The sequence below is a fragment of the Rhamphochromis sp. 'chilingali' genome, assembly GCF_963969265.1.
Source record: "Rhamphochromis sp. 'chilingali' genome assembly, chromosome: 14".
NCBI lineage: Eukaryota > Metazoa > Chordata > Actinopteri > Cichliformes > Cichlidae > Rhamphochromis > Rhamphochromis sp. 'chilingali'.
The window spans coordinates 15,111,496-15,134,121 of record NC_137941.1 but is presented as its reverse complement, the minus strand read 5'-3'; the positions used below and the strand labels follow the sequence as shown (position 1 = coordinate 15,134,121).

General features: G+C 39.6%; 1 long non-coding RNA gene across 1 annotated transcript; it reads right to left on the bottom strand.

Moving 5' to 3' along the window:
* Window positions 1-315: 315 nt before the first annotated feature.
* Window positions 316-4,357, bottom strand: LOC308409730. Its single transcript, XR_013974061.1, has 2 exons — window positions 3,893-4,357; window positions 316-3,810 (listed from the first exon to the last, which is right to left on the bottom strand). It is a non-coding gene; the product is annotated as an uncharacterized lncRNA (long non-coding RNA).
* Window positions 4,358-22,626: the final 18,269 nt, after the last annotated feature.

Genomic DNA, 22,626 nt, shown 5'->3' with positions numbered 1-22,626 from the left:
TTGAGCCATAAACAGACATCACGCACAGACATTGTTTTCATAACCAAACCGTTTTAGAGCTTATTCCTAAAATCTACATAAATGCCCTCTGGGTGACATATAACACATTCTAAGTATTTAATGGTAATCAATGGCTCCTCATAAAAATTATGCATTGGGATGTTTGTGTGCAGCATTTTGCATATCAGCATAAGCAAAGCATTCTTCATTGCATCAGCGTGTATGTGTGTGTGCGTGTGGATCACTCTTCATTGCACAAGCGTGTGCATGTGTATGTGTGTGCATCACTTCTCAGTGAATCAACATTCCCGTGTGTGTGTGTGTGTGTGTGTGTGTGTGTGTGTGTGTGTGTGTGTGTGTGTGTGTGTGTGTGTGTCATTTCTCACTCACTCAACGAGTGCACGTGTTCATGTGTGTATTTCACTTCATTCTGAATCTGTGTGTTTGGAGACGTGTGTGTGTGTGTGTGTGTGTGTGTGTGTGTGTGTGTGTGTGTGTGTGTGTGTGTGTTCATCACTTTCCTGTTCTGGTGTTCTGGGTAAACCACGGCCTGAAGCGTGCCCTGGGGTCCTCCCCCCCCTCCTTTTCAGTTTGTTTGCGACCATTGCTGCTGCTGCTGCTCAAAATTCAGTCCATCCTGGTTCTGACCCCAATTGGGGCAGTCCTTTCTCCAGGGTCGATGTTCACCGCAGGTGAAACCTGCATCTTCTTCTGTGTTTTTGTCCATTCTGAGGTGCCTTCTGTCCTCAGTTACTCCTCCTGTCTCGGTCACGCCCTTTTTTCGCCACCCGATCATCCGTGTTGGTCCATCACTGTCCTGCACAGTGTGAATGCAAAGTTATCAAGGTCAGCATTCTTTCGCTCGGCCTTACTTTTCATTCGGGCTTGGCGGGCGTCTCGTCACAGCTCTGTCAGCTGACGCAGTCTGGGAATTTTTCCCCCGTGTAGTGAAACGGGCCTTAGGTTTAGTGCTCTCCGTCTCTGCTGCATGAGATCACATTCCTGCAGGTCTGTTGACATTCTCAGGTCGTTGTTGTGGGTCCAGCTGTTGCAGCATTTGGTCAGTGTCACGTATGGGGGAGAGCAGGAGTCCAGTCAGCCTCGGCTTTCAGGGCCGGCAAAGCAGCCTGTAATTAAATATGTATAGAAAAAACAAAACAAAACAAAAACAAACAAAAAACAAAAACAAACGAACAGGAAAATGTTGTTGTGTTGGCTGTGTTATTCAGAGGGGAGACAATGGGGCCAGGCCCTGTGTCAGCCTTCTCTCCCCCTTTTTTTGTTTTTTGTCTCCCGATATAATCAACTCCTAACCCACCAAGTTGACAGGACAACACCGGTATATGTTAAAATTCTTAAGATCATGTTTAAAAGCCCAAAAAAGGAACTTTCTTTCATTCAGTAATCACTTTTATTAATCAATCAACAGAAAACATGTCACAATTTGAATCTTTTAACCACTAAATTTGTTGTGTCTTGCCTGGTTGGTTAGACCAGTGTTCCTTTTTTTTTTTTTTTTTTTTTTAGTTAAATTGTTGTCCTGCAACCCAGAGGGTTTCTTTGTCAGTAATGTATAGACTTCATCATTTAAGTATGTTAATTTTTCTTTAACCTTGCTGGAAAATCTTCACGTGTTCATGAGTGTAAGCTGTTTCTTCATTGCGTGTATGTGCATTTGTATAAAAGCAGGTTAATTTTATCTTTTCTCAAACTAGGCGTTACCTTAAAAGGAGCCTTTCTCTCAGATTTCTCTGCTTGTGTGTGTTTTTGTTTCACCTTTTTGTTGTGATGCTCCGGACGCCTTCCCAACCTCCACAAGTCCATTGGCCCCAATTTTATGTGTTAAAACTTCTCTTAATTTCTCCTCTAATTCTCTCCTCGCTGCTGTCTTTTTCACAGCTGCTGATTCGTGCTGGGTGTGGTTCCCATTACCTATAATTTTGCTTCGGCCGCTGTGCTTGTGGGGGCAGTTGGTCCAGGTCCGCAGCTTCCTGTATTAACACACTAAGAGATTTATTTTAATTTCATTTTCATCACATGTTAAACAGATAAGCAGGCAACACGCCTACCTTGACAGCGTAAACTGTACGCCAGTCTCCCAACACATTCCTCTCTCTACTCCTCCATAATTCTCCACTGCACACCTCTTACTATCTCTCCTTTTTATTTTTATTACACCACAGAGTAATACACCCAATTATGCCCGTCTATCTCCATGTGGCTCCAAATTCCCTCTTTATTTTAATTTCACACTCGTCAGGGGACAGGCACACAACAATTTCAACCACTGAAACGAGGAATTCAACCTTTTTATATTTCTTTACTAATCTAGACTCAACGTTTGTTCGCAAAATGTGTCTTGTTCTAGTCCGAAAATAAATGTGAACCCGTGATTACACGGCCGTTCCAGTGTTATTTCCGTGGCTATGCGGGGGCCCTCACCTCCCCAAGTCACCACCTCAGCACCCGGACGACGCCGGTCCTGGCCACGTGTCCACGGACAGGAGGGTCGCTACTCCATAGGCAAATGTTCCACAGGTACACTAGGCATCAACCTTTGATCCTAAAATGTGTATTTGCTCTAATGTCCTCCTAATCAAACACATTAACCGTCACTGTCACTGTGTTCACGCTTCACACTCCACATAAAAAACACACTCAGAGCGCGCCTCACTCACAGTCTCACTCAGTGCGCGCTTTACCCACAAGACAGCACCCAGAGCGCGCCTCGCAGCTTCACACACACTCTCTCACCCAGAGCGCGCTTTCACACTCACACACACAACACTTTTCCTCAGCGGGAATTTTACACAGAAACCTCTGAGCTCAACTATTAGATCTTCTGAAAGCACACTGCACCATAGACCAAAATACCCTTTTCTCTGCGCTTATGACCGCCACCACGGGGCAAAGTCGCATCATAAAAGTGATGCTTGCATCCCCGAAGTTATACCAGACATCATAAACCAGGTTTTGCTCTATGTACTTCTTGGCAAGTAAAATTTTACTTTGTTTTATGACCGCAGCCCTTAAAAAAAAACTCGACTGACGCCACAAACCACCGTCAAGCCTCTGTTCAATGTACTAAAATTAGCACCAACCACTACTGCACTTCACGGCCGCACCACCGGAACACGGCCGTATCATAAACCAAACCTACGGACGTGTTTCGCTCTCGCGTTGCCAGTGTTCAACCGCACCGTGAAGCCAGCATCTGCTTTTCCTTAAATCAACTTCTATTTCATAGCCGGCAAGAGCCAGGACGTCACTGACACCATAAACAAACTTCAAACCTCGACTTCAATGTACTGAACTAATGGCCGCGTCTTCAGAATAAATTCTAATGTATTATTGCTACAGAAGCCAGTATTAGACAAAATTAAATGTGGAAGGTAAAGTGGCTGCAACTAGTCCAACGTAGTATGTTATTAGTATCTCGGTAGAAGCAGATTACTGCAACTAGTCCAACGTAGTATGTTATTAGTATCTCGGTAGAAGCAGTTTATTTAACACACTGGAATTCAGCCTCAACTTATGTTGTTAGTATCTTGCGCCAAAAACCAGACACCGACAAATTTACTGTGAAAATACATGTGACTCAGCGAACAGATTAATTTGGAAAGCCCAATATGCACATTTGGTATTTATAATACAACAGGCTGTGCTTACCTTTTTATTTTTGGACCGGTCCTCTGTTCACCTCGCCTCACGATCTCACCAAAGGTCAAATCTGCACCTCCTCAGCACACCAAAGATCCGGGTCACACGGCACCAAGTTGTTGAATTCTCCCAATTCTTTGAATCTTTGGGCTGAAGGAAGGACAATACTCGGTGTATAAATGCTCAATCAACAATCATTTATTTCCATACAATTCAACAGTCAGAGCATTACAACGTCCGGACGGGAGAGATGCTACCAGAGGGTCAGGCACATGTCTCAAAATGGTGACGGGTTGCTCAGCTTTTTATAGTCTCTAGTGGCCCCCAGCTAGTCGTAAAAGCCAAAACATCACATTTTTTCTCTGTTACAGCGCCTAAGTTATGACCTCGGCAGTTGTTTCTCTGCTTTCTGTAAGGTGGGGGTGTGGAATGTGGTCTATCTATCTCCCCTGTCTTTAGACACAGAGTCTCCTGCTTACAACCTTCTCTTCATGATTCAACAATTAAGCATGTCAAGAAAACAGTGTAACACATTCCCAGCAGATCAAGGATACAGAGTGATGCACATTTATCTAATGAACTAATATGTGAATATGTTCTGTTAACTCAAAAGTATAATGAGAACTACACTACATACAGCTCACACACTCTATATTAAAGGGTATAATGTGATCTACAGCAGTATTCTAATTCAACTACTTTGACTACATATATAAGGTAACATATAATAACAGAATAATCTAATAATAATTAAATTAAACAATCAAATGAGCACATGATTACTTATAGGTTTATCTTCTGGGATTAAGTCATTTAAAAGCACCTAAGGTACCACTTTTATAAATATATATTCCTATGCATTTAAAATTTGAATATCTTATAAGAATTAAGAATTTCAATTGATTGGGGACCCAAGTGGACCAGCAACACATAACAACATGGGACAACATGACAACAAGCAGAGGAAGAGACAGAGCACTAAATACACAGAGGTTAACGAGGGGATGGGAAACAGGAGGGAAAAACAGCTGGAACTAATCAGACTAACAAGCCAGGGAACATAATGCACACAGGATAGGAGACTATGAAAATAAAGCAGGAAACAAGAGACACACAAGGACACGGACTGACTGAATACAGGGAACAGAGAAACAGACATTGACTGATGAATAAACATGGAGACAGAACTTAGCATACTTGTTAGACATGACAGACTACACAGGGAGGCACAAAAGACAACAGACTAAAATGAACAAGAACCTAAGAACTAGGAACTAAACTGAAATTAAATGAGAACATAAGGAACATATAACACTGGGTCATAGACTCAGTACCATGGCAGTTTGCCTCGCATCTTGCTGGGATTATGCTTCAACTGAAATCCTAAAAAGGATAAGCTGCAGGTAAATAGATGGATGGATGCAGTAAGAGAACTGGAGTAATCAGAAAAAACTCGAGATGTTATCCAAACATTTTAAAGATAGTTGGAGAGTCGTTGTCAACATAACTAAAGCTTTATTAATCATGCAACAGTATTTAAAGCCACGTGCTTTCCAACATGATATTTCACCACAAATGAGGTGATTTGAAAAAATGACAGGCAACACCACCAGCTCATCTACCTTGCCTGAGAGTGAAGATTGTATCAGACACTAAAAAATAACCTCTGATGGGGGAAGAGTAGTGTGTGTGACCACATAAATATAAGTCCAAAATAAAACCAAATATAAGAGAATGATGGTGACAGACAAGTACCACATATTGGTTTAGAAAAATGCTTAGGAGAAACTACAGGTTGGTCTGTGCTGGGTTGATGTTCTGAGTTGTCAGATTAATATTTTTCCTAAATGTCGAACAAAGTGGAAGGGTTCAGTACAGAAAGTTTTAAATAGTGTCAGTAACACTGCTAATCTGCACACATGAAATCAATATTTCTTAATGTTATCACTTTTGTCTCCTCTCTGTCGCATCTCCTAAAAATATGTCCCAGATTAAAGTTTGTCAATTTTAAAATGGTTGGGGGAAATGGGATTTGGTAGCAGCAGAAAAGCTGCCACGCCCACATAATATCCAAATTCAGCTAATAACATAAAGAAAGGAAGGGAATGACAACAACTGAGGAAAGAACTTGGCAACCTTGTCACACTCACAGGAGAGTGCTGTCAAGTCATACTACTGTACTACCTGTCTGGAATGATGGAGAGGCAAATGATTAACAGCGACGTGATTTGAAGCCAACACACACTGCATTCAGTAGATTACACAAGACGGCTTCAACTTTGACGTGAAAGTGGAAATAGACAGGGAGATTCAAGGAGACTCTTCTTCTTCTTTGACTGAAAAACCCTCTAGCCCCAAAAGACCTAAGATAGAGATCATAGATAAATACTACTGATTCCAACAAGAAGCTTCAAAGAATAGTAGGTATCAATGTGTTTTAGTTTAAACTCTTAAATATTTTCCCCATTTTCTTTTAGTGCATTAGATGGCGCCATTGTCCTTTTATTGTGGTTATTTTCAACCCACAGTCATATTCACATATTTTTTAATCACCAATAGTGATTAGAGCACTCTGCAAAATTGATAACATTAGGCTGAATAGGGTTTCTATTTTAATTTAAAGCATGTTTCATGACAAGCTTTTGATGTGTGCCCACTTTTTTCTATAATCATTAATACTATATGTGAGCAGGAATTGATGTTGGCTTATATAACAACCTCACAGCTGAATAAATATTGTCAACAGATAAAAGAATCAGTAACTACATCACAAATAATGCACCAAAAATTAGTTTAAGGTTATTTAGAAGACTAACATGAATATAAGTATAACTGTATGACAGTACTTATGCTCAATTGCACGGCCAAACCATGCAAGAGATAGCTGGATCCTTTTGTGGATAAATAATTTGACTTGCCTCTTCTCTTGTGACACTTCCTGACTCTGTAAAGGCTGATTTGTTTGCTTCATGTACCCGCACAAGTCCAATGTTGTCATCTTAAATGAAGATCCATGGCACTAACAGGCTTACATCCTGCAGCCGCTTTGCCTTAATGTGTTCTTGGTGCACTGAAGGATCACCGTGCATTCTCTATATGTGTATGTATATATGCTTTATAGCTTTTCCCACTTTTATGAAGGGTATCAGTGGTAAGCACACAGTGTCTTAATTTTGTGTAGGTAAACTATAAAGACTGCCACACCTAAAAAGTATATGGAGTATAAAGCAATAATATAAGTATAGACACACAAGTGGAAACATCATCACAGAGAAATTCATTTTTCCCCTTTTGGCTCTGTTGATTTCTTTACTTTTAACTATTAACCTGCACTGAAAAGAGAGATGGTGCTTAATGTAATAAGTAAAGTTTTTTTTATCCAAAGCCCTTTGATCCTGAGCACGCCTGTATATGATGTATCCAAAATGACACACGCATATATGTCGTTAAGAGCGGCCGTATAAACTGCTGTTTGTGCTGATGTTGAAAGGCAGGATCTCAGACTGCGAGATTTATTTGCATCTGTAGTTCGAATTGTTTCGATATGAATTTAAAACCAGTCCCCGGTGTACAGTACGAGCAGCATGAGGTGTTATGGACGAAAGAGAGAAGCACTTTTTCACAACCCCTGCAGAGCAAGGTGGCCTGCGCTCCATATCAAAACGGAAAATCTTCTACACCTGACAGAGCTCGTCTGACAGGAGAGCAGTGTGTCATTATAGGTGACTCATTATCTGCTCTCCTTGCTGCTTGTGTGTGTATGCGTGTTCTTCCCTGCGCATTAGTTTGTGTGTGTATGCACACGTTTGATATGGCATTTTCCCTTTTTGAGTATACATAGCAATTATGGAGGCATCGTGTTTAATACAAACACTGTGTTACCAACAAAAGGGGAGGCAAGTTTCATAAAGGTAAAATACAGCAGTGAGCATTAAAGTCAGCATTTCACAAAACACAACAATTCTCTGACCTTCACCGCATGTTCGGTAATTATCCTCGTATGTTCTCTCAAAGTGTGACAGCGTCTGTCTTTCTCTTTGCTCTCCCTCTGTATGTTTGCAGGTGTTTAACTCACCTGTAATATGACTAAACCTTCATGTGACTCTGCCTTTACCTGTCCTAATCCCTCGTCTTATTATTTAAAAAGGTGGTGTGGACTGAAAAACACAGCCTTCTTCACTGGAGTGGCTGTGAGGATGATTTTAATTAGCATAATTGCAATGACCATGTGGACCGAGATTATTGTGTGGCTGCTAGGCTGTCTGTTCTATTGTAGCTCCTCTTAGAGAGAGCCTGTGGATTGCTCATTGACTCACCCAGCAGTAGCGTTTCCTAGCAACGCCTCTTGAATGTACTGTACAGTACTTCCCCATCTCATGGGCGCCTTTAATAATCTGCTTTGCCATTTCCATGTAAGCTTTGTTAAAAGATTTACTGTACGAAGCATTTGAAAGTGTGGTTTTCTTGCCGCTGTCCGCACAGAGTGTGTGCAGCAAACGGTGCTGATTCGTAGGATAAAATGCCGTTTACAGCAGGGCTTTTCCATGCGTGCAAGCGAATTAACGTGATGCAGGAATCCAAGGACTTCAGCTCATACAGTGAGGGGGGAAATGCTGATTGCTCATAATGAATTGCCATTAATGATAACGCTGTTCTGCTGAAGAACAGCTTTGACCTGGGCAATTTTATTAACTGTACCACATGCCTGATAGACAGTTTTAATAACTGAGGCTAATTTCACTGAAAGACCTCACAGTCAAGATGAAGCTCCCTGAATGTAAATGTTGTGGTGTTACACAACTTAACCATGCAATGGCCTCAGTTTATTCTGCACAATTTAACTAACAAGTAATTGTGATACTCCACAAAATCAGTGCAAAAAGGAGTGCATCTGACAGCCAGGAGCCGAGGGCAGCAGCAAGGTTATCATGAATCCTGGTATCACATGTATTGTTGCTGCCTGAGTTCTTGCTGATGGACAGCTTATATTCTCCGGGACAGGAGATCATGAGTCTTGCTGCCTTGTAAAATTGTGACTGAGTTGCTCTAAATCACCGCACAGAGAATGTGTCTGCGTGTGGGTTGATACGTAGACCTCAAAGCTTTGGTTTTGGCATGGAATTAAAGTGCGTATGCCCTTTTGTTTTATATTTTTATTTTCCATCCCCCTCACTTCTATCTTCTTACCTTTATCCTGGGTGATGCGTTTGTATCTTACCACTGTTATGACACATCCCTTCATGCACAGCCAGCTTATTCAGGGTTACACACACAATAATCAGCTGTTATTGTGTCTTATTAACTGGACACATATGAATATTAGCATCCACAGCACCAGGAAGAACCCTTTGTTTTCCCTACTTCCTTTTCACTTCTCTGCTCGTCCACCCCTTCACATTGTTTTGTTTTATTCATGTCTTTCTCTGAACTTCCGCGATTTCCTGGCTGCCACATCCGACATCCTTGTGTCGCGCACACACAGTTCCTCTAATTTTGCTTCAGTTGCTTTTATATTCTTTCTTTCTCTCTTCACCTGTTTCTGTTCACTGCTTTTCCCTGCGGTGAAGATGTCTCCCATCTGGCTGACTTCACAGCAGACTGACAGTCTCTTGCAGCTCTCTTGTGACTCCTTGCTCCTAGTGCCCACTGCCAGAAGCTCTACAGAAATAACACAGGTAAATTTCTTTTAATATAAGAAAGGCCAGAATTGCAAAACTTGGATTAAAGAACATAGCCTTAAGTATTCTAACACAGGTAAAACAAAGCACATTATTTTCCGAAGTTATGTAAATAAGGCATTTTATATCTTTTGTAATATAAAGTTTTGGTCAGAATGTTTCATACACTTATCATGGGCATGAATGTCATGGTAATTTTGGTCTTTTCATGATTTCTTTGCCCTGTTCATTTTCCAGGGTGGGATGAGTGTACAGCATACCTTTTGTGCACAAAATCTGCGTGCACAAGTTTAAATTGGTAGCCAAGCTTCTGGCTTGATTCTGGCTCAATATTTGAACGATCCTCTTGGTAGAATTGGTTTAATTGGTTGGTTTCCTGCTGTAGACCCAGATGTTTTAGTCCACAACATTCCTATAGGGTTGAAGTAGGTTATTTGAGAAAGACATGTCCATAAACTTAATGTTACCTTACTATATCCATTCCAAAAGTTGAAGTTGAGGAATTTGTAAGAATTGCTCCTTCATTACTTTGTGCAATGTACCATTCCCACTCGCAGCAAAGCAGCGCCTCAACATGATGCTACAGGCACCATGCTTGACAGTGGGTACAGTGTTCTTAGGTTTGAAAGGCTCACCATTACTCCTCTAAACATAAGAAAACCCAAATAAATTTAAACTTCTGCTCCCAGCTCTTGTTTTTTTTTTAAAGTTATACAGTTCAAGTAAATCATTCAAAACCAAAAATTGACATGACATTTATGCCCACGATTATTGTATATAATCTTCAAACCACTACTATAAATATGCTAGCCACATAGAAACTGCTTTATTCTATCTTATAATCATTCTTTATTTTCAGCAACAGCAGGGAGGAAAGCTGTCACTGATGTGACCCCACTAGGATAAGCTCACGGTAAGATTCATACATTCTTTTCCTTAAGTAAAGTTTTATTATATTTTCATAGCACACCAACTAAATATTGCATCGAATATTCAGACAGCTCTAAAAGTAAGATATGTTTTGAAAGTAGGTTCGGGTTCTTTCATATAAACAATTTCAGGTCGAAATATTGCAGCACAATACCTGCAACCCCACACTATGTCTTAATTAAGCCATTAGGAAGCGCGTTTCCTAGACTTGGACACGTCTGGTGTTAATGAGCCACCTCAGCTGTCCACTGTGGTTACTTGCAAGGCTAGGTGGTTCTCTTTGGGCAAGGATAAAATGGAATGAGGAAGCATGAGCCAGCAGTGAGAATTCACAGTGAGGTGATTAAAGGTAGTAGTGAAAGCCCTGTCTGGGAGCAAAAGATTAAGATGATGCTACTCTCTCATCTTCCTCAAAGCCAAAGTCATTTGATGTGGCCCCCACAGGCTAGTTGCCTAGAGCCAACGTTCTTTGGCAGAAGATCACAAATGAAGATACACATATTCAAATATGTTTTTGATGAGAGTGGCTGCCATTAGACGATAAATTGAAAGATTGGCTTGGCACATCACAGAGTGCATTTGAAATTCCTCCTGTGGAGGAATTGGCAACACAGAAGATTTTATGTGTCCAGAGCCAAATGTTTGCAAATATACAAAGTACCGTAGCTCTCTAGATAGTGATGTATCAGACGTGGAAGCAGAGGACGTCAATTTGTAACAGAGTTAAAAACCTCAGTCTTTGCTCAAAGTGCTAAAAAAAAGATTTTTTACACAGGTAGATAGTTAGGTATGGCAAACAAAAGAAGAAGCCAGAGCAGCACGTGGAAGTGTGACAAACACTGAGATGTAATCTCTGACATACGGATGAAGATGAAAGGCATTTTTAAAGCAGCTACTGCATGGAAAAAAAAAGAAACAGGTGTTACCAGTGACAATGATGAAGATTAGGTGTCTATTTAGGGGCAGTGCCTTGATTAATGTAATTAGTAACACCTGTGTTTACCTACTAATTTCTGTCAAAATGTCTGCTGTGAAAAAAAGTGTATCTGGCAGAGGACAAAGGGAACACGTGAAACTTGTATAGCGTGGGAACGAGACGACAGTTGGACACAGGTGCAGCACATTAGGGTGGGGCAAGAGATCACACAGGAAGGGCAGCAGGTGAAGGATGTGCGAGCACATTTAAAACAGAATGTGACAGCGATAGTCCAAGGAAACAAAAACATAACTGAACTAATTAGCTGTATGCAAACAAACAAAGCGCAGGCAGATAATGCCTGTGAGGATTTGCTGCTTTTTTGCCTTGTTTTGCAGATTGTATCCACTCTGGCTGGAAGACTCAGAATGACCTTTTTATTGTCTTTTTTTTCTTGTTTGTTTGTTTACAATACTTATAATGCAAAGAAAAAATGCCTGGTGTCATATTGTTGAAAACTTTTTTTTTTAATGAAATGTTGTTTTTCCATACTGCCTCTAATATAAGCAGAGTTAGTATTCATGGGTATTAGGCTTACAGCATGACTGCGACATGCTGGGTGTAACTAACAGTCTGCTGTGTGTTGCGCAGAGACGGAAATTACCATGAGAAAAACGTGACTCAAGGGCACTGATCTTTAGTGGTGTGCTGCTTGACCTCTTGTATGTACAGTAACATTTGTATTCAGTTCAATTCAAGGCAAATTCAAGTACTGTAATGCCACAAACTTTGTTGAAAATGCGTGTCTTTCCTGTTGCACGGTTTATCTTAGCGTATATGCACATCCCTTAAGGATTTAATTTTCTAATCACTGAGTTGGTCAGTGGAATGTTAGTGTTTGGGAAACCTACACATGTAATTTCAGTCGCTTCTGTGTTCTTAATTGTGTATGTGTACATATATTTAAAGTGCAGCATGTGTGTGGGTGTTTGTGTGTATGTGCATGTCTTATACAGTATATGTATAAGCAAATGTGCCTGGAAGGGCCATTAGATATTCCACTTCCATATGTCCCCCATATATTACTCAAGGGAATGATCTTATTAACGTCAATCAAACTTAACCTCGCAGGCTAAAGATTTAAATAGATCTTAATACTGCTGTAGTGTGGTCATCTTACTGATATATAACTCTGTGTATTTCATACTTTTCAAGGCAATGTATATTTCAGAAGGTCGATTATGTATGGGCATTGTCCGTTTCACCGGCAATGAAGCAGTTTATTCAGATAAAAGGTTGTTTTGAAAGCATTCATGCAGCCAAGGTCTCCCTTTTGATTGCTTTCACTGATTTCCTGATGTAGAGCAGGCCATTGTGCTGTACATGGATGATGCTATTATCACAGATACATTAAACATGAGCCATGAGCCAGGCACTGGAATAAAATGGAACAGATGGTAAGCATATTTTGAGCTGAGCCAGAATGAATAATTCCCCCAACTGATGACACAGCAAAGCCTCAACAGCTTTGAAAACTTCTAAATTGTTGTGGGAAAAGTTTTAGTTTCTATATTGGAGTGATTTGTTGTTGTTGTTGTTTTTGGATGTCAAAAACCTTGGAATAACAGATTTTTTTAAGAGATGCTTTGAACAGATTGAAAATGCAAAACTATGAAAGAACACTGTGTACAAATCGTAACAGCAAAAAGCTCATTCTCAAACCAATTCCCTCTAGTTTTATTCCTCCTCTCGCTATGATGATCTTTAGTTTACCTTTGTAAACAAGCTGTTGCTGTGTGTGACATTCTCCTTTTACAGCAGCTTAGCTTTCCAGGTCCAGATGCCGGATGTTTGTCCTTGAGGGGACAGTTGCCCTCAGACCTACCTGTCAGTTTAAATAAGAGGTGGCAGGGCACTTTGCAGTATATTTCCTCAAAGTACAGAGGTTATAAACCATTTTTAAAAAGTAATAACAGACTTTTGTCTGCAGTGAGAGGTGTGTGTTTTCAAATTGTTATGCATTTATGACTTCTTTCACTAGAAGTCGTGATTTTTGTTGACCTTTTTGCTATCCACAGTTTGCTTTAGCTCACTGCTGTCCATAAATCACAGTTCAGACCTAATGGCCCAGTCATGTTTTCTCTGCACAGGTTACTTCTATCTTTTTTTCTTAGTGATCATTAGTTTAAATGGCAAGGCAGTACCACCAAACCATGATGGTCATTAGTTCTGTAGCATAGGATTATTTTTCACAGCAAAGTTTTGTTATTGTTTTATTTTTATTATTTTTTGACTCCATCGTTCATTACAGTCGGTGAATGATTTATTGTGTCTGAAAAGCAGCCCATAACTGAACGTAACTTTTAAATGCAATCTTGTTAAAGCTATCAAATTCACCAACTTTCAGCTTCATTGCCTCCAGGTAGTGTCCTCCCCATTATACCCTAATTAAGACTGTTTCTCCATTCTATTACTTTCAGTATGACTTTAAAAATGAAATGCAGGGAAACCGAAAGAAAGGTCAAATGTACGTTTGAGTAAATCAGTTAGGTTTTGTTTTTCTACAGCTATTACCCCCCGCAGGAGATTTAGTTTATAATTGACAGGCAAGTCAGTCAATCACTTGTCGGGATGTAAAGAGATGAAAACATCTTGTCCTCTTCTATATCTACTGTGAGCTTTCTATTCCTCTTACTCCATAAGTCATTAGTTAATTTATCTGAAGTCAAGCTGAAAGGCATGTTTTCCTTTTCATGGCCCTCACGCATCACTTAAAGTGGCCTTACCTTCCTCAGCTCATGTTAATCTTTATTGTCCTTCCTCTTGTCACCTATTGATCTTACCGGTCCTTCAAAATAACAATTGGGCAAGAAAATTAAGCTCTTGTGTGCTTACATGACCCTGACAAAAAGGAAGACAGAGGGGGGGGGGAGAGAAAATAGTTCTTCATTCTGCAACATTTAGTCCAATCAGCTTCCTGAGGCTGAAAGCCGACGGGTGGTTCGGCTCCTGTGGTGAAAGAAAGTGGAGGCTGTAAGCCTGCTCCATTTTTCTATAGCATCAAAAATGCATGGGAGTAAAGTGCATTATGAATTACATGCAGGGCTATGTCTAACAAATTCATATAGCCAATAAACACATGGCTGTTCAACGTCTCATAACTGGCGTTTTCATCAGATTCAAACATCTGGCATGGATTAATAATGTATTTTTAAAGGAGAGTCTGCTTTAAAATTACCCTGAAGAGACACGAATCTAACATTTATTGTTATATAAGTGCTTAGTTTCTTTACAATGCAGGCTAGATTTCTTTAACAGTGATTTTATTCCTGCATGTTTATTTAAAATGAACACATTTTAGAGTGGAAAATAGGTGAACCAACTCAGTTCAGATGCATAAATCGTACGGTAATAGCATATTAGCAAACAGCCTAGTGTTTGTGTAAAGTGAACAGAGTTTTTTGGCAGCATGTAAACACCATGCTACCTGGGGAGGAGTCCAACACTGTTTACAACCAAAGTAACAAATGGAACATAGTGTAGTCTCCTGAAATATTCATCCCAGAGCCACAGCAGACACTGCAATGGCAAAGAAAAGACAATGATGAAGTGAATGACCAACAGCAGGGCAGAGACTTTGCTCAGTCAAGTGAAACCACCCTTCAGTCTTCTCCTGGTTTTTACTCCTGCTGCTCAAAATGGAGAGAAATCATCATCAGTCAGCACGTCTTTCCTATAGAAATCACGCGGTGTGCAAAATGAATCTAGGTTTACATTAAAACATGTTAAGTTGTGGGAACATGCAGATGTAATGTATTCCGGTTGCAGTTGCTAGGTAACAAGTGTTTCACGGGGAAACCCTCATTATGAAGTGTTTAAAATGCGTCATTAATTGCCAATGTGCAGATAGAAGTATTTGAACGTTAACCTTCAAAACTAGTGCAGTACAGAGCGATTGCTTGTGTGGATTGTGGTTCACGCGCCTTGCATACTTGTCTGAAATAATCCAAGCATTGCTCGCAAATTGCCTTTGTGAGTTTAAGTCATATTCAGGACAAATGACCGGATTGTGTGCTGGATCAAAAACCTTTATGTGCGTGAAGTGGAACAGAGGCACACCGTTATGTACAATCTCTTTCTCATAGCTCTACACTTATCAAACAGTTGCCTCCACAGCCACAGAGCAGAGGATGCAGCCGAGAATCTGCCACCCTCGTCTGAACAGGATTATTTTTAGCAAGCATGGATTGTGAGAGAGCACTTGTTTTATTTCAGTCCTACTGGCTGTGCCTGAAGCACCACAATTATTTGGTGCCCTTCGAGTATGCAGTCATTTTCCTCAAGCGTACATCCAACACAGGGATGGACAAAAGGTGGCAGGTTTTATGAATTCTGCTATCCTCTATAAGAGCTGTTCACTGCAGCTTTCAAAAGCATTCCTCGTGGCTAGTTTCTTGGATAGTGTCCTTTTTTCTTTCCTTTTCTTTAACAAGTTAAATGCGGGGTAATGTGTTCGATACTGACTTAAGCGGTTCCCACATTAAAATCTATTTATTCTAGTTTTCTTGCTTAAAGGCCCAAAAAGAAAAGAAAAAAAAACCAAAACAAAAGGCATACTCAGAGCATTAGCATTTCAAATGATTCTTTAGTCCCAAATTTCAGCTGTGAATCACATTTGGCTTCTCATAACTAAAAAAAAATAAAAATAATAATTCTTCACTGCCCATCCTCTAAAAGCAATAGTTTTGGCAAAGGAGGGCAACAGTCACTTACTGATCTTAAACCAAACATGAAATGGAAGGGAGCAGATAAAGCGAGCATCAGGCGAACAGGCTCACTATTCTACAGAGAGAGTGGGCTTGGTGTGATGTGTCCTACTCAGCTCCTTTTCCCCTGTGCTGTTGGCGACTACAGCAAAGATGGATTTTGACTCAGGTGCAAACTGAGCTGTTTTGCAGACGCCCACACCAGCCCGTTATCGTACAAATACAATACACCAGAGACGAGGCATCTGTTGTGGCTTTTTGTGTGCATGTGTGCGTGTGTTTCAGAGTAAGTACGGAGAGATGTGTTTTCATGTCCGTGAGCATGAGCTTGTTTAAAATGATGGAAGACAGATGATACCGATTTTTTTTTAGCATCACTTGTTCTTTTTTTTCCCATTTTTTTTTTGTTTGTTTTTTTTACAATGCACTTCAGAAAAAAAAAGAAAAAGAAATGGTGGGTTATGGACCTTTTATAAATGCACCGCAGTATGCTGCCTCGACAGAACTTGCATTAGGCTGTGGCAGCTGTTTCCACACCGAATTATCAAACCTATTTGTATTGCCAGGAGAGGAGCTGAGGGATAAAGAGGCAAAGTGTAAATGTAAAACAAGTCATGACAGAATCTGACAAGAGACAGAAATATTCTCTATCCCCCTCTGGTGTTCTCTTTTACACTCTCTCAACCATTTTAATCTCCCCCTTAATACCATCCCTTCCAGACTCAACTTTGATCACTGTCATTTTGAAAACTTACAGGATTGGAAGGATTGAGACAAATGTATTATTCATCCCACACACCAATTCGGCTCTCCTCTGTTGTCTGTAATACACTTCTCTCATCTTCCTGTCAGTTTTGTCTTTTGTTCACTTTGCTCTGTCGAAGCCTCATAGGAAGGTACTGATCTTTGATGATCTGTAATGGACTACAAGGAGGAAAATGTCACAAAAGTCACAAAAATGTTTTTTTCAAATATAAAAGATATTGTAAAAAAGTCATAAAATCATAATTTGCACGTATATACAGTCTTAGGGTATTGATTCGCTAACTATGAAGAAAAAATATTTATATATTAGTAAAATATGGACTCAAAATTCACATCACTCCCAGAAGCAGTGGGGTTCTTCAGTAGTCTGTCTTGGATTCATGGTCTTGGAACAACGGACAGAAATGCCACCCTCGTATTTGTTTCATGAAGCAGATATCATGATCACCTTCAGCTGGCGTAAGCACTAAGCTCCCTAATCCAACCGGCACCTCAGAAAATCACACCCAGAGCTCATGAGTCAGGAGCTACGGCAATAAAGATGAATTGGAAATCACTACGAAGGCCTTGAAAAGTTGATTTACTCTGGCCAGAAGGGTTTAAAAGTAATCTGACAATTTGGAGGAGGAGCAGTGCAAAAACGCTTGGCATTCCAAAGTCTGATTGTCAAGCCAACAAGTTTACATTTACCCGCTGCAGCTAGGCTCATAGTGACAAAACTGAATCCTACGGTCATGCTGGATTTTTTAATGTGTTTAAACACAAGAAACTTTTGCTTTAGGAAGCAGAGCTTTGTAAAAGGAAACACTCACCTACATTTGCTTGCATGTTAGATAAAGTGAGTAAAAAAATAAATAACAGACACTTCATCAGCTCACTAAGCCTCTTTTTCTCTACTTCAGCATATACTGTGTGCAGTTACCTATGCATGACAACAAGCAGGGTAGATTTACCACTTGGAGCTTTTCGATAGCAGACATTTTGACTTGCCAGAGCAAAAATAGCACAGGTGAGACTAATTTGGTTTGTGATGGCTCAGTTCCATCAAGTGTCCCATTATGCTATGACTGTGAGCCAGAAAGCACTAATTTTTGCTCCAATGGCTCTGTGGTTTCAGAGAGATAAAGACAGCCTTCAACCTTTGATTTTTGTCAGCAAAAATGGCAACCGTACATAACATGCAGATATTGTTAGCTGTAAGAAATCAAGACTTTAGGCTAAAATGTACTTCTCAAGCAGCAGATGTATTAAAACACGTAACTGCTAATATAATTTAAATATTCTCTTAGTGTAGATAGTCCATAAAAGACTGAGACAAAGGGATACTGTATTTGACTAGAGTGCTTTTTAAATAGTGAATGACTTCACCCTTTATGCATGCAACTTTCCAGCATGGAAACCAGCAGCTACTTCCACCACCAATCTTCTGAAACTGACAGGCACTTCGTGCAGTGGCCCAGAGTGTGTAGGTGTGAAAGTGTTTTGAATTCACAACTCAGTTTTTACACATAAAACCAAAACAACAAGTGTGGCTTTTTTAGTTTTCACTGCTTAACGAATTTAACAAATCATCACCCACTGTAAGGTTTATGCTACAGCTGCCCTAAATCAACAGTATTGGTGATTACCAAAATTCTTTCTTTCATGTTTCTGTACTGGTTAATATGAGGTCAATCCCAAAAGTAAGGTCTCCTATTTCACAAATATAAACAGCTGTTTATTTTCTATAATATTTACATCATTTATCATTGAAGAATCATTTCTTTTTAATGCATTTTTGTTGACACTGTGGCAATTTTAGAATGCTGATGTTATACCAGCTTGCCGTCATGTCTTTCAGGAAGCATTGAACCTCATCTTTCACCTCTTCTTATGGCGGTAAACTTTCTACACCACTTGGTGCTGAATTTCAACCAGTTTAATGCCTTTTGAGTTCAAAAATTGAATAACTGCGCGAACTTCATATTTGGCGGTAGCGTTCAAAGGGAGCTCCATTTTCAAGGGCTGCCAAGCCAAGATTGAGCATCCCAGCGAAACCGTGCATGCTCATTTGGGGGTGGAGAAAGCACCAATCGCAACAGTGTGGCCAACAGCCGTACGAACAGTTTCTCTACGTCCCCACAGCTTTGGATACCTTACTTTTGGGATTGCTCTCGTAAATAAAAGTATAATTTTTAGTTTCAAACAAGTTTCTGAAAGAACTCTAAAATATTTGCTCCTTGTTTCTGTTACAGGTGGTCTGATACATTTGTTAAGCACTGCGATACATAGATTGTTGCATGTCGCAGGCAAGACGTCAACATCTGAGACACCTGTTATTAATATGACAAGGAAAAAAGTAAGATAAGCCTGTTTAATTCAAGTTAACCCAGATTGGTTACCTTGGATTTAATCAATACAGAAAAAAGAAGTTTGACAAGTTCTTCTAATTATCTCAGAAATTCAGAGAAAACTTGTTTTTCTGAATTTACAAAAGAACTTAAAATCCTGAAAGAGCCTCTGTTGACTTCAAAGCTTGATTTAATGAGCAGTAATGACCTCCCCTTCCAATTAGTTTAATACACCTTTCTTTTGGTTTAGCTTTGCAACATTGAGATATACAAGCGTCTTTGTGTCTTGAGTCACCACAGAGAAGCCAAATTGAATTTTAGATGTGTCATCTTGTATCCTGGAGCCATACAGGTTCAGTGCCATCTTTACTACTGAAAAAAACTGTATCTCCCAATCTTTTCAAGTATGTCTGCAGTGGGACCATTATTGCACGTGAAATCTTTCAAGTCCAAAAAGACTCTTTAGGGATTTTAAGTTATATTGTTAATTTAGAAAAACAGAGTACATTTTTGTGTTTCAAATTATCTCTGAATTTCTGAGATAATTAGGATAAATCTTTTTGTTTTCATTTGCTTCCATAGCTTTTTGGCCATGCGTCTGAAATGCATGTCACAAGTTGATGGATCGAAATTTGCTGAAAAAAACAATGAGCTAGAATAGAACCAGCAAAGTAGAAAAGAATGTTTATAATATAGTATAATTATATAGTATTAGATAGCAAAGATTATAACTTTTACTAAAATGATGTTTAATATGCTATGATTGAATTATTTTTGTTAGCTTAACAGAGTGATTTGGATGCTGAAACTCTTTTGGCCACACAATTGGCATTGGTGGGATACACTGTGAGGAGATTTGTGTTGCAATATTTTAAGCAGTGCAAAACCACCAACAGTTCAGTCTTATGTCGCACCACTCATCATGTGTGATGTGTCATATATCATCCCATCTTGATGCTGGCACAGAGTGAGTGTTCAAACAGCTAGTCAGCATACCATATTTAACTTTGAATGTTCAATGAACTTTCACTGTCACTGTATTTTTTACCAACAAAGTGTTAGATTTGCACATTTCTTGAAGTTTGAAGACATTCTCTTCTCGTGCGTCTTGTTTCTCTTTTCTTCATTTTGGAATAGTTGAGAAATTTTGCGGGCAAGCTGATATTGTTGAAAGTCTGAATGTACAGTTGTGTTTGTCTTGCATTTATGTTGTTTTCTTTGCCACAGGTTGAGTTTGTGACAGATTTTTATTGGTCAAGGATTCTGATGATAATTTTAAAAAAATCTCTCCAAGACTTTATTTTTTCTGGAATGCGAACAAGATTTTCAGAGAAACCCTTTTTCTGCTTCCTACTACAGTCCTCCTACATCTTCTGAATCTGCTCGTGTCAATTATTTTAGCATTTAATTACTATGTTGTGGAGAAACATTGGCAAAAGAAAACCCCACCACCATCATCACCACTCAAAAGAAAGGCAACATCTAGATCAAAGATCTCTTAATGCTGATAAAGGGCGATTGTGTGTTTTGGCTGTTTCGAGGTGGCCTAAAAAGATTTGAACCCTGTTTCCAAGATGTTTAAGGATAATGACTTTTGCAATGTTGATATACTGATTCATCCATGGGCTTAAAGACATTTTTTTGGGGGAAAGATTATCTTAGGATAAGGACAGCATTAACCCAACTTCCTGTGATGCCTACAGTCACACCACTGACTTTATCTCCACAAGTCCTTTAAGGTACCTCTCAAAAAAGACTTATTTCCCATAGCATATTTAACGGTAGCGAAGGCTGTACTGTGAAATTCTAACGGCAGCAATGATTACACAGAGTATGACCAAAACAATGAAAGATGCTGAAGAAAAGACTTCTCACAGTGTCACTGGCTCTGTCGATGTGGAATCCTTTATCTGACTCAATTTTTGGCCCGATTTAGAAATACATTGCATCACTTTGCAGCCCCGAATGTGTCCTCGGCAAACAAAAGTCAAATGTACAAAAATACCACAATGCTTGATCTCCTGTTAGTATTGTATCTGATTTTTAAAGGGCTGAAAAATGTGCCACTCACTGTAAAAAGGTCCTCTCAGTTCTCAGTTAACTCCTATGGCGATTGTCATTATCAATCCTGCACAGAAATCTGAAGTGATCATTTAAGTATGTAATTTTTAACAGCGTTCTCTGAATCTGCTGATTAAAAACACACAATACATGTCCCTCTGAGACATTTACAAAGAAAACAACTGGTTAATGAAATTGCTGTAGAATTTACCTGGAATACAGAGGCATCCTTGCTTTTCAGGAAAGATTTGCATGCATTTTGATATCGCAACCCTAAGCATGATACTACATTTTACACCAGTATTTGAACGTTTTTACACTTCACGTTAAATTACAAATGGAAATATAGAGAGCTTATACAAGAAGTTATGTGTCAAAAATGTTTCTTGTCATGCTGTGGCAAGTGGACCTTTTTTCATCTTGGAGTGGAAAAAGAATGGGGGTCATATCAATAGTCTCATCTTACACTCGGAAAGTAACGTATTTTCCCAAATGTCAAAGCATTCCAAAATTTAAAAAGAAAAGGTTGCATAGCCAAACTGAACACTCCCCAGACACTTTATTAGGTACACTTTTCCGTGCTCAGAAATGCTTTAATTCTTTTTGGCATGGATTTAGCATTCCTCATAGATTTTGTTCTATAATGGCAGGGTAGCATCACACAGTTACAGCACATCCATTGATGTGAATCTCCTGCTCCCCCATATCTCAAAAGACCTCTATTGGATTACAGTGAATTGACTTAAACTTTGTGACATGGCATGTTATCCAGCTGAGAGCAGCCATCAGAAGATGGGTAAACTATGATCATAAAAGGATGGACAGGTTAGCAATGCTAAAGTTGTCTGTTTAAAATGATGCACAGTCAGTGCTAAGAAGCTTAAAGTGTGCAAGAACATATTCCCACATCATCACATCTGAACCAATGCTGAAACGAAGGATAGATCCATGCGTTTATGTTGTTTACATCAAATTATGTCCCTACCATCTGAGTGTTGCTACTGAATCTTAAAGAAGTCCAGTCGCTTTTCTTTCCTTAGATTACCATGACCTGGATGACTGAGAACCTTCGCAGACAATCATCACATCAGTTTTCTATTGTCCAATTTTGTTGTGAATTATAACCTCAGTTTTCTGTTCTTAGCTGACAGGAGTGAGACTCGGTGTGGTCTTCTGCTGCTGTAGCCCATCTGCTTCAAGGTTCGTTGGACTGTGCATTCAGAAAATGCTCTTCTGCATACTTTGGTTTTAGTGAGTGGTTATTTGAGTTGCTGTTGCTTTCCTTTGAGCTTTAACCAGTCTGGCCATTCTCCTTTGACCTCTCGCATCAACATGGTATTTTCACCTGGAAAACTGCCACTCAGTATTTTCTCTTTTATGGGACCATAACCCTAGAGATAGCTGAGTGGGAAAATCCAAGTACAAACATCATGCCACATTCAAAGTCTTGTCAAAGTTTAGTCAAAGTTCGAAGTCACTGCATTCTGATGCAAAGTTAAAATTTCAGCACGTTGTTTTGA